This window comes from Somniosus microcephalus, chromosome 9 (genome assembly GCF_052327205.1).
Source record: "Somniosus microcephalus isolate GS21.2 chromosome 9, FLI_Smic_1.0, whole genome shotgun sequence".
Taxonomy (NCBI): Eukaryota; Metazoa; Chordata; class Chondrichthyes; order Squaliformes; family Somniosidae; genus Somniosus; species Somniosus microcephalus.
The window spans coordinates 248378030-248387644 of record NC_140995.1 but is presented as its reverse complement, the minus strand read 5'-3'; the positions used below and the strand labels follow the sequence as shown (position 1 = coordinate 248387644).

The following is a 9615-nucleotide window of genomic DNA, read 5'->3' as shown; positions in this document are numbered from 1 at the left end:
CAGGGACAGACTCTGGGCTCAGTCTGGGAGCAGGGACAGACTCTGGGGTCAGTCTGGGAGCAGAGACAGACTCTGGGGTCAGTCTGGGAGCAGGCACAGACTCTGGGGTCAGTCTGGGAGCAGGGACAGACTCTGGGGTCAGTCTGGGAGCAGGGACAGACTCTGGGGTCAGTCTGGGAGCAGAGACAGACTCTGGGGTCAGTCTGGGAGCAGGCACAGACTCTGGGGTAAGTCTGGGAGCAGAGACAGACTCTGGGGTCAGTCTGGGAGCAGGCACAGACTCTGGGGTCAGTCTGGGAGCAGGCACAGACTCTGGGGTCAGTCTGGGAGCAGGCACAGACTCTGGGGGATATTCAGCACAGAATCAGCGAGAGTGCAGGCGGGGCCCGGGGCTGGAGGAGCGGCGTTCAGCACAGCGCCGAGCGATGCTGCCCTCTCTCACATTCACTCTCTCTCTCATTCACTCTCTCTCTCTGCCTTTCACAGGACGCGGTGCCAGGGAGGCACTGACACACAGAGCCCGGCCTTCCACATAAATCAGCTGCTTCACCTTCACTCCCAGTCTATCAGAGCTACGGATTGTTCAAACACACAAGACAGCTTCAGCCAGGGGCCGGAGGCATCGATTGGGAGAAGGCGATCGGGGTAAGTGCTGGTGCGGTTCGTTCACTGCTGGGGCAAATAATACTGAGGTAGAGGCAGAGAGAGAGACAGAGAAAGAGAGAGAGAGAGACAGACAGAGAGAGAGACCGAGAGAGAGAGACCGAGACAGAGAGAGAGAGGGACAGAGTGAGAGAGAGAGATACACAAAGACAGCCCCTCCGACAGTGCGGCGCTCCCTCAGTACTGCCCCTCCGACAGTGCGGCGCTCCCTCAGTACTGCCCCTCCGACAGTGCGGCACTCCCTCAGTACTGACCCTCCGACAGTGCGGCACTCCCTCAGTACTGCCCCTCCGACAGTGCAGCACTCCCTCAATACTGTCCCTCCGACAGTGCGGCGCTCCCTCAGTACTGCCCCTCCGACAGTGCAGCGCTCCCTCAGTACTGTCCCTCCGACAGTGCAGCACTCCCTCAGTACTGCCCCTCCGACAGTGCGGCGCTCCCTCAGTACTGCCTCTCCAACAGTGCAGCACTCCCCAGTCCCTGATAGTCCCTCTCTATCCCACAGTCCATGATAATCCCTCTCTATCGCACAGTTCCTGATAATCCCTCTCAATCCCACCATTCCTGATAATCCCTCCCTATCCCAGTCTCTGATAATCCCTCTCTATCCCACAGTCCCTGATAATTCTCTCTATCCCACAGTCCCTGATAATCCCTCTCTACCCCACAGTCCCTGATAATCCCTCTCTATCCCAGTTCCTGATAATCCCTCTCTATCCCAGTTCCTGATAATCCCTCTCTATCCCACAGTCCCTGATAATCCCTCTCTATCCCAGTCCCTGATAATCCCTCTCTATCCCAGTTCCTGATAATCCCTCTCTATCCCAGTCCCTGGTAATCCCTCTCTATCCCACAGTCCCTGATAATCCCTCTCTATCCCAGTCCCTGATAGTCCCTCTCTATCCCACAGTCCCTGATAATCCCTCTCTATCCCACAGTCCCTGATAGTCCCTCTCTATCCCAGTCTTTGATAGTCCCTCTCTGTCTCACCATTCCTGATAGTCCCTCTCTATCCCACAATCCCTGATAATCCCTCTCTATCCCAGTCTCTGATAATCCCTCTCTATCCCACAGTTCCCGATAGTCCCTCTCTATCCCACAATCCCTGATAATCCCTCTCTATCCCAGTCTCTGATAATCCCTCTCTATCCCACAGTTCCTGATAGTCCCTCTCTATCCCACAGTCCCTGATAATCCCTCTCTATCCCAGTCCCTGATAGTCCCTCTCTATCCCACAGACCCTGATAGTCCCTCTCTATCACAGTCCCTGATAGTCCCTCTCTGTCCCACAGTCCCTGATAGTCCCTCTTTATCCCACAGTCCCTGATAGACCCTCTCTATCCCAGTCCCTGATAGTCCCTCTCTATCCCACAGTCCCTGATAGTCCCTCTCTATCCCACAGTCCCTGATAGTCCCTCTCTATCCCAGTCCCTGATAGTCCCTCTCTGTCTCACCATTCCTGATAGTCCCTCTCTATCCCACAATCCCTGATAATCCCTCTCTATCCCAGTCTCTGATAACCCCTCTCTATCCCACAGTCCCTGATAGTCCCTCTCTATCCCACCGTTCCTGATAATCCCTCTCTATCCCACCATTCCTGATAATCCCTCGCTATCCCAGTCCCTGATAATCCCTCTCTATCCCACAGTCCCTGATAGTCCCTCTCTGTCCCAGTCCCTGACAGTCCCTCTCTATCCCAGTCCCTGATAATCCCTCTCTATCCCACAGTTCCTGATAGTCCCTCTTTATCCCACCATTCCTGATAGTCCCTCTTTATCCCACCATTCCTGATAGTCCCTCTCTATCCCAGTCTCTGATAATCCCTCTCTAGCCCACAGTTCCCGATAGTCCCTCTCTATCACACAATCCCTGATAATCTCTCTCTATCCCACCATTCCTGATAGTCCCTCTTTATCCCAATTCCTGATAATCCCTCTCTATCCCACCATTCCTGATAGTCCCTCTTTATCCCAATTCCTGATAATCCCTCTCTATCCCACCATTCCTGATAGTCCCTCTTTATTCCAATTCCTGATAATCCCTCTCTCTCCCACCATTCCTGATAATCCCTCTCTATCCCAGTCCCTGATAATCCCTCTCTATCCCACAGTTCCTGAGAGTCCCTCTGTATCCCACCATTCCTGATAATCCCTCTCTATCCCAGTTCCTGATAGTCCCTCTCTATCCCACAGTCCCTGATAGTCCCTCTCTATCCCACCATTCCTGATAATCCCTCTCTATCCCAGTTCCTGATAGTCCCTTTCTATCCCACAGTCCCTGATTATCCCTCTCTATCCCACAGTTCCTGATAGTCCCTCTCTATCCCAGTTCCTGATAATCCCTCTCTATGCCACAGTCCCTGATAATCCCTCTCTATCCCAGTTCCTGATATTCCTCTCTATCCCACAGTCCCTGATAATCCCTCTCTATCCCACAGTTCCTGATAGTCCCTCTGTATCCCACCATTCCTGATAATCCCTCTCTATCCCAGTTCCTGAATGTCCCTCTCTATCCCAGAGTCCCTGATAGTCCCTCTCTATCCCACCATTCCTGATAATCCCTCTCTATCCCAGTTCCTGATAGTCCCTCTCTATCCCACAGTCCCTGATAATCCCTCTCTATCCCAGTCCCTGATAGTCCCTCTCTATCCCACAGTCCCTGATAATCCCTCAGTCCCTGATAATCCCTCTCTATCCCAGTCCCTGATAGTCCCTCTCTATCCCACAGTCCCTGATAATCCCTCTCTATCCCACAGTTCCTGATAGTCCCTCTCTATCCCAGTTCCTGATAATCCCTCTCTATCCCACAGTCCCTGATAGTCCCTCTCTATCCCACAGTCCCTGATAATCCCTCTCTATCCCACAGTCCCTGATAGTCCCTCTCTATCCCACAGTCCCTGATAATCCCTCTCTATCCCACAGTCCCTGATAGTCCCTCTCTATCCCACAGTCCCTGATAATCCCTCTCTATCCCACAGTCCCTGATAGTCCCTCTCTATACCACAGTCCCTGATAATCCCTCTCTATCCCAGTCCCTGATAATCCCTCTCTATCCCACAGTCCCTGATAATCCCTCTCTATCCCAGTCCCTGATACTCCCTCTCTACCCCACAGTCCCTGATTATCCCTCTCTATCCCACAGTTCCTGATAGTCCCTCTCTATCCCAGTTCCTGATAATCCCTCTCTATACCACAGTCCCTGATAATCCCGCTCTATCCCAGCATTCCTGATAGTCCCTCTCTCTCCCACAATCCCTGATAGTCCCTCTCTATCCCACAGTTCCTGATAGTCCCTCTCTCTCCCACAATCCCTGATAATCCCTCTCTATCCCACAGTTCCTGATAGTCCCTCTCTATCCCACAGTTCCTGATAGTCTCTCTCTATCCCAGTCCCTGATAGTCCCTCTCTATCCCACAGATCCTGATAGTCTCTCTCTATCCCAGTCCCTGATAGTCCCTCTCTATCCCACAGTTCCTGATAGTCCCTCTCTATCCCACAGTCCCAGATAGTCCCTCTCTATCCCACAGTCCCTGATAGTCCCTCTCTATCCCACAGTTCCTGATAGTCTCTCTCTATCCCAGTCCCTGATAGTCCCTCTCTATCCCACAGTCCCAGATAGTCCCTCTCTATCCCACAGTCCCAGATAGTCCCTCTCTATCCCACAGTCCCTGATAGTCCCTCTCTATCCCACAGTTCCTGATAGTCTCTCTCTATCCCAGTCCCTGATAGTCCCTCTCTATCCCACAGTCCCAGATAGTCCCTCTCTATCCCACAGTCCCAGATAGTCCCTCTCTATCCCACAGTCCCTGATAGTCCCTCTCTATCCCACAGTTCCTGATAGTCTCTCTCTATCCCAGTCCCTGATAGTCCCTCTCTATCCCACAGTCCCTGATAGCCCCTCTCTATCCCACAGTTCCTGATAGTCCCTCTCTATCCCACAGTCCCTGATAGCCCCTCTCTATCCCACAGTTCCTGATAGTCCCTCTCTATCCCACAGTCCCTGATAGTCCCTCTCTATCCCACAGTCCCTGATAGTCCCTCTCTCTCTCACAATCCCCGATAGTCCCTCTCTATCCCACCATTCCTGATAATCCCTCTCTATCCCAGTCCCTGATAGTCCCTCTCTATCCCACAGTCCCTGATAATCCTTCTCTACACCACAGTCCCTGATAGTCCCTCTCTATCCCAGTCCCTGATAGTCCCTCTCTGTCCCACAGTCCCTGATAATCCCTCTCTATCCCAGTTCCTGATAATCCCTCTCTATACCACAGTCCCTGATAGTCCCTCTCTATACCACAGTCCCTGATAATCCCTCTCTATCCCAGTTCCTGATAATCCCTCTCTATACCACAGTCCCTGATAATCCCTCTCTATCCCACAGTCCCTGATAATCCCTCTCTATCCCACAATCCCTGATAGTCCATCTCTATCCCAGTTTTAGAGATGGTTGGTGCAACATTTGGTGAGGATTTGTGATCTGCTTGTGTTGTTTGTTTATTTATTGATCTTTTCTCTGCTCCCTCCAGGACTCGCCAACGCGGCATCGCTTCACCCTCGCTGCAATCTGTCGCAACCCACCGTCCCCATCCCTCTCCCCAAGCTCATCGCTGCTGGACTGCCAAGCAAGTGTCTCTCAGCACCGGCACTGGGGTCCCGCTCGGGAACCCCGCCAGTGAGACAAGAGACTTCTCTTAGGCCTCAGCGGGTGTGCAGGAGAGAGAGGAAAGTAGAAGAAAGAGAGAAGGCAGACACGGACTAACAAAGAAAGAGCTGCGAGAGAGAGAGAGAGAGAGAGAGATTGAGGGAGAACAAGAGAGACAGAGGCAGACACAAGAGTGAGATAGAGGGAGACAGAGAGACAGACAAAGACAAGAGGGAGAGAGACAGACAGACAGAGAGAGATAGAGGGAGACAGAGAGAGATAGAGAGAGAGAGAGAGGGAGAGACAGAGCCAGACACAAGAGAGACAGACAGACAGACAGAGAGAGGGACAGGGAGAGAGACAGAGACAGACAGACAGAGACGAGGGAGAGAGCGACAGACAGACAGAGACAAGAGGGAGAGAGCGACAGACAGACAGACAGAGAGAGAGAGAGAGAGAGAGAGACAGAGAAAGAGGGAGGAAGAGAGAGAGAGACAGAGATAGACGGAGACGGAGAGAGCAATTTGTTTAATTGGCACTTACTGTCTGGCTCCTCTCCGAGTCCATTGACTCCAGAGAGAAGAACAGATTGTCTGAATGTGTGGTAAAGAGGAAGATGTTCTGAGTACCGTGGGATCTGCCTGTCGCGGTCCCCTGAGACTGGCCTCTATACCGTTTGCCATTGTTTAAAGACCGGGTCGCAAGGGCTTTTTGTTGAGCGAGCGAGAGTGAGAGGGCGGAGAGAGGGCGGGAAAGGATGGTCCCGCCGGCCTCCACCAGTAAACCCCACGTCTGTCTGTCCACCGTGGTCATCCTCAGCAGCATGGTCTTCATGGACTGTTACCTGGTGCAGCAGAGCCAGGGCCCCAGGAAGATCGGGGTCTGCGTCATGGTGACGGTGGGGGATGTCTGCCTTCTGGTCGCCCTGCGCTACGTGGCGGTGTCGGTCGGGGCTGAGGTGCGGACTGCCAAGCGCGGCTACGCCATGATCCTCTGGTTCCTCTACATCTTCGTGCTGGAGATCAAGCTCTACTTTGTCTACCAGAACTATAAGGCCGACCGCAGGAGCCTGGGCTCCCTGGCCAGGAAAGCCTTGACCTTGGTGCTGTCCATCTGCGTGCCAGCCCTCTACCTGGTCCTAGTGGCTGTCGACTGCATGGAGCACCTGAGGGCCTTCAAGAAGAAGGAGGAGCTGAGGAACCGCCTACTGTGGGTGGTCATTGACCTGCTGGATGTGCTGGACGTGCAGGCCAACCTGTGGGAGCCTCAGAAGAAAGGCCTCCCGCTGTGGGCCGAGGGCTTGATGTTTTTCTACTGCTACATCCTCCTGTTGATCCTGCCCTGCGTGTCCCTCAGTGAGATCAGCATGCAAGGGGTCCACATCCTGCCCCACAAGATGATGCTCTACCCCATCCTCAGCCTGGTCACCATCAACGTCATCACCATCTTCATCCGGGGCAGCAACCTCCTCCTCTTCCGCGACGCCAGGGCCTCGGGGATTTTCATGGGCAAGAACGTGCTGGCCATTGCTCTCAAGACATGCAGCTTTGTCCAGTACAAGAAGCAGCAGCCCGACGTCCGTCCAGGGCCTGGCCCCAAGCTGCAGCGGAACTCAACGGCCTCCCGCCTCTCCGTGAATATGTCCACCTTCCGGCCAGCCGGCCCGCGGGAGCCGGGCAGCGAGGACACGTGACGACCCGACCCCCACCTTGACGCCATGTCCTCCCAGCAGGCGCGTTCTTCCTGGCGAGTGGTGGCTGAGGTTTCGAAGAGTTGAGAGACAGAGGCCCTCCCCCTCCCCTCACCTTCCTCGGACTGGGGTTCCAGAGCACGACCAGCTGCTGAGACCTGGCTGGGGGTTAAATCGACCCTCTCTCCGCTACCCCCATTGAAGTTCCTCATCCCCACCCCAAGTTCCTGCCTCCTCCAACCCCCCCTCTCACCGCCAACACCACCAACCTCTGTATAACCCGCCTCCCGAGGCCCGATGAACTAAAGCCAGGAAGAGGTCTATCGACATGGCCCGCGAACTAAACAGACCGAGGCAGGGGCAATCACACTCAAACCTCCCCGCCAAACATCGTCAACCAGCTGCATTCCAAATGGGAGCAAAAGACAGAACTCGCATCGCTACAGCGCCTTTCACGGCCTCAGGACGTCCCAAAGTGCTCGACTGCCAATGAAGGACTTTTTGAAGTGTAGTGTCGTTGTTGTAACACAAGATCCTGCAAACAGCAACGACCAGATGACCTGTTGAAAGAATGGCTCTCAGTCTAAACATTGGGTCAGGGCACGAATCACATTTCACTGGGTCGATGGTTGAGGAAAAGAGACCTTTTTAAATATATATATTTTGTAAAAGGGGATCAGTTTGATTCTCAATTGATTAAACAAAGATGGGGGAAAAATACAAATTCTGGACGGTTTTATTGTCTGGAGTTTATTGTCATTGATTTAGTAAAGGGGCCTCAGCTTTCTCTCCTCTTCCCCCTTCCCCCCCAGGTCATGCCGGGGCAGTAGCAGCGGCCCCCCTCTTCCCTCACAAACCCCCGGACTGTGCTGAGGTACGAGCGGGCAAGACTGTTACTGGCCTCAGAAATATTGGGTGTGAAACTGGGGAGGGAAAAATAGGCTGGGTGGGTGGGGCTGGGGGAATGGGGAGAAGGTGGGTGGGTGGGGTTGGGGATATGGGGAGAAGGTGGGTGGGTGGGGTTGGGGATATGGGGAGAAGGTGGGTGGGTGGGGTTGGGGATATGGGGAGAAGGTGGGTGGGTGGGGCTGGGGATATGGGGAGAAGGTGGGTAGGTGGGGTTGGGGATATGGGGAGAAGGTGGGTGGGGATATGGGGAGAAGGTGGGTAGGTGGGGTTGGGGATATGGGGAGAAGGTGGGTGGGGATATGGGGAGAAGGTGGGTAGGTGGGGTTGGGGGATATGGGGAGAAGGTGGGTAGGTGGGGTTGGGGATATGGGGAGAAGGTGGGTAGGTGGGGTTGGGGGATATGGGGAGAAGGTGGGTAGGTGGGGTTGGGGATATGGGGAGAAGGTGGGTGGGTGGGGTTTGGGGATATGGGGAGAAGGTGGGTGGGTGGGGTTGGGGATATGGGGAGAAGGTGGGAAGGTGGGGTTGGGGATATGGGGAGAAGGTGGGTAGGTGGGGTTGGGGATATGGGGAGAAGGTGGGTGGGTGGGGTTGGGGATATGGGGAGAAGGTGGGTGGGTGGGGTTGGGGGATATGGGGAGAAGGTGGGTGGGTGGGGTTGGGGGATATGGGGAGAAGGTGGGTGGGTGGGGCTGGGGGATATGGGGAGAAGGTGGGTAGGTGGGGTTGGGGATTGTTAAGTCTGTGTGTTATAGTGAATTACTACACAGACCACAAGAGTAAATTCAACAGGTCTTTACTGGTTGGAGGTCGGACTATACTGAATACAATATTATTACACTGTGCTTATATACCGGTGTGGTCACCACCGGTATTACGTATACAGCAGCCAAAGAAAGTAGTACCTTTCTTAAGGTGGACCAGGCTTAAGCTCTCTTAAGGTGGAACAGGTTACATACACCACAATCCTCCCTTTTTAGCTTAACAGTCCTATCCCCAAATAAACATAACATATATACATATATAACTTCAGGTATAACAGTTCAAAGGTTCAGTCTCTCAGGAGGCTTTCTGATTCGGCTTGGATAACGCCTTTCAGTGGTCTCTGATTCTTGTTGTTGAGGTGCCTCCTCTAGTTGGTTGCCAATGTACTGGGTGTCATCATCATCAAATACATTCTCGGCCGAGGTAGATGCTTCAGGTTCATGAACGTCTTCCACAGCTGTCTCTGTCACAACCATGGGTTCGACCCTTGCTCTCGACTCTACCAGTTGATCCGCATGACGCCTTATCACATTATGACCAATATCTACGGTGTACATCAGAGGTCCTTGTCTGGCCCGGATTGTTCCGGACTGCCATTTGTCGTTTCCATAGCCCCTTGCCATCACTGGTTGTCCTACGTCGAAAGTTCGAGTGGTCTTGCTGTTAATATGCCGAAACTGTTTGTTTTCCACTTCCCTCCGCACATTTGGTTTTAACAAGTCCAACTTGGACCGCAACCTCCTGTTATAAAACATCATAGCAGGACTTTGGTTAGTCACGGCATGATCGGCGTTTCTATATGACATCAGGAACTTATCGACCTTGTGTTGCAGCGGAATCTGATCATCATTCATGGCCTTAATAGCCTTTTTGAATGTCTGGACAAATCTTTCAGCCAACCCGTTTGTCGCCGGATGATATGGAGCAGAGGTATAGGGCTAAAAAT

At 53.3% G+C, this 9615-nt stretch overlaps 1 pseudogene across 1 annotated transcript; it reads left to right on the top strand.

Annotated features, from left to right (window-relative positions):
* The first annotated feature begins 327 nt into the window (after positions 1-327).
* LOC147113202 (transmembrane protein 121 pseudogene) lies at positions 328-7737 on the top strand (annotated as a pseudogene). Its single transcript, XR_015079638.1, has 2 exons — positions 328-645; positions 5190-7737. The product of XR_015079638.1 is annotated as a transmembrane protein 121 pseudogene (transcript).
* The last annotated feature ends 1878 nt before the right edge of the window (positions 7738-9615 follow it).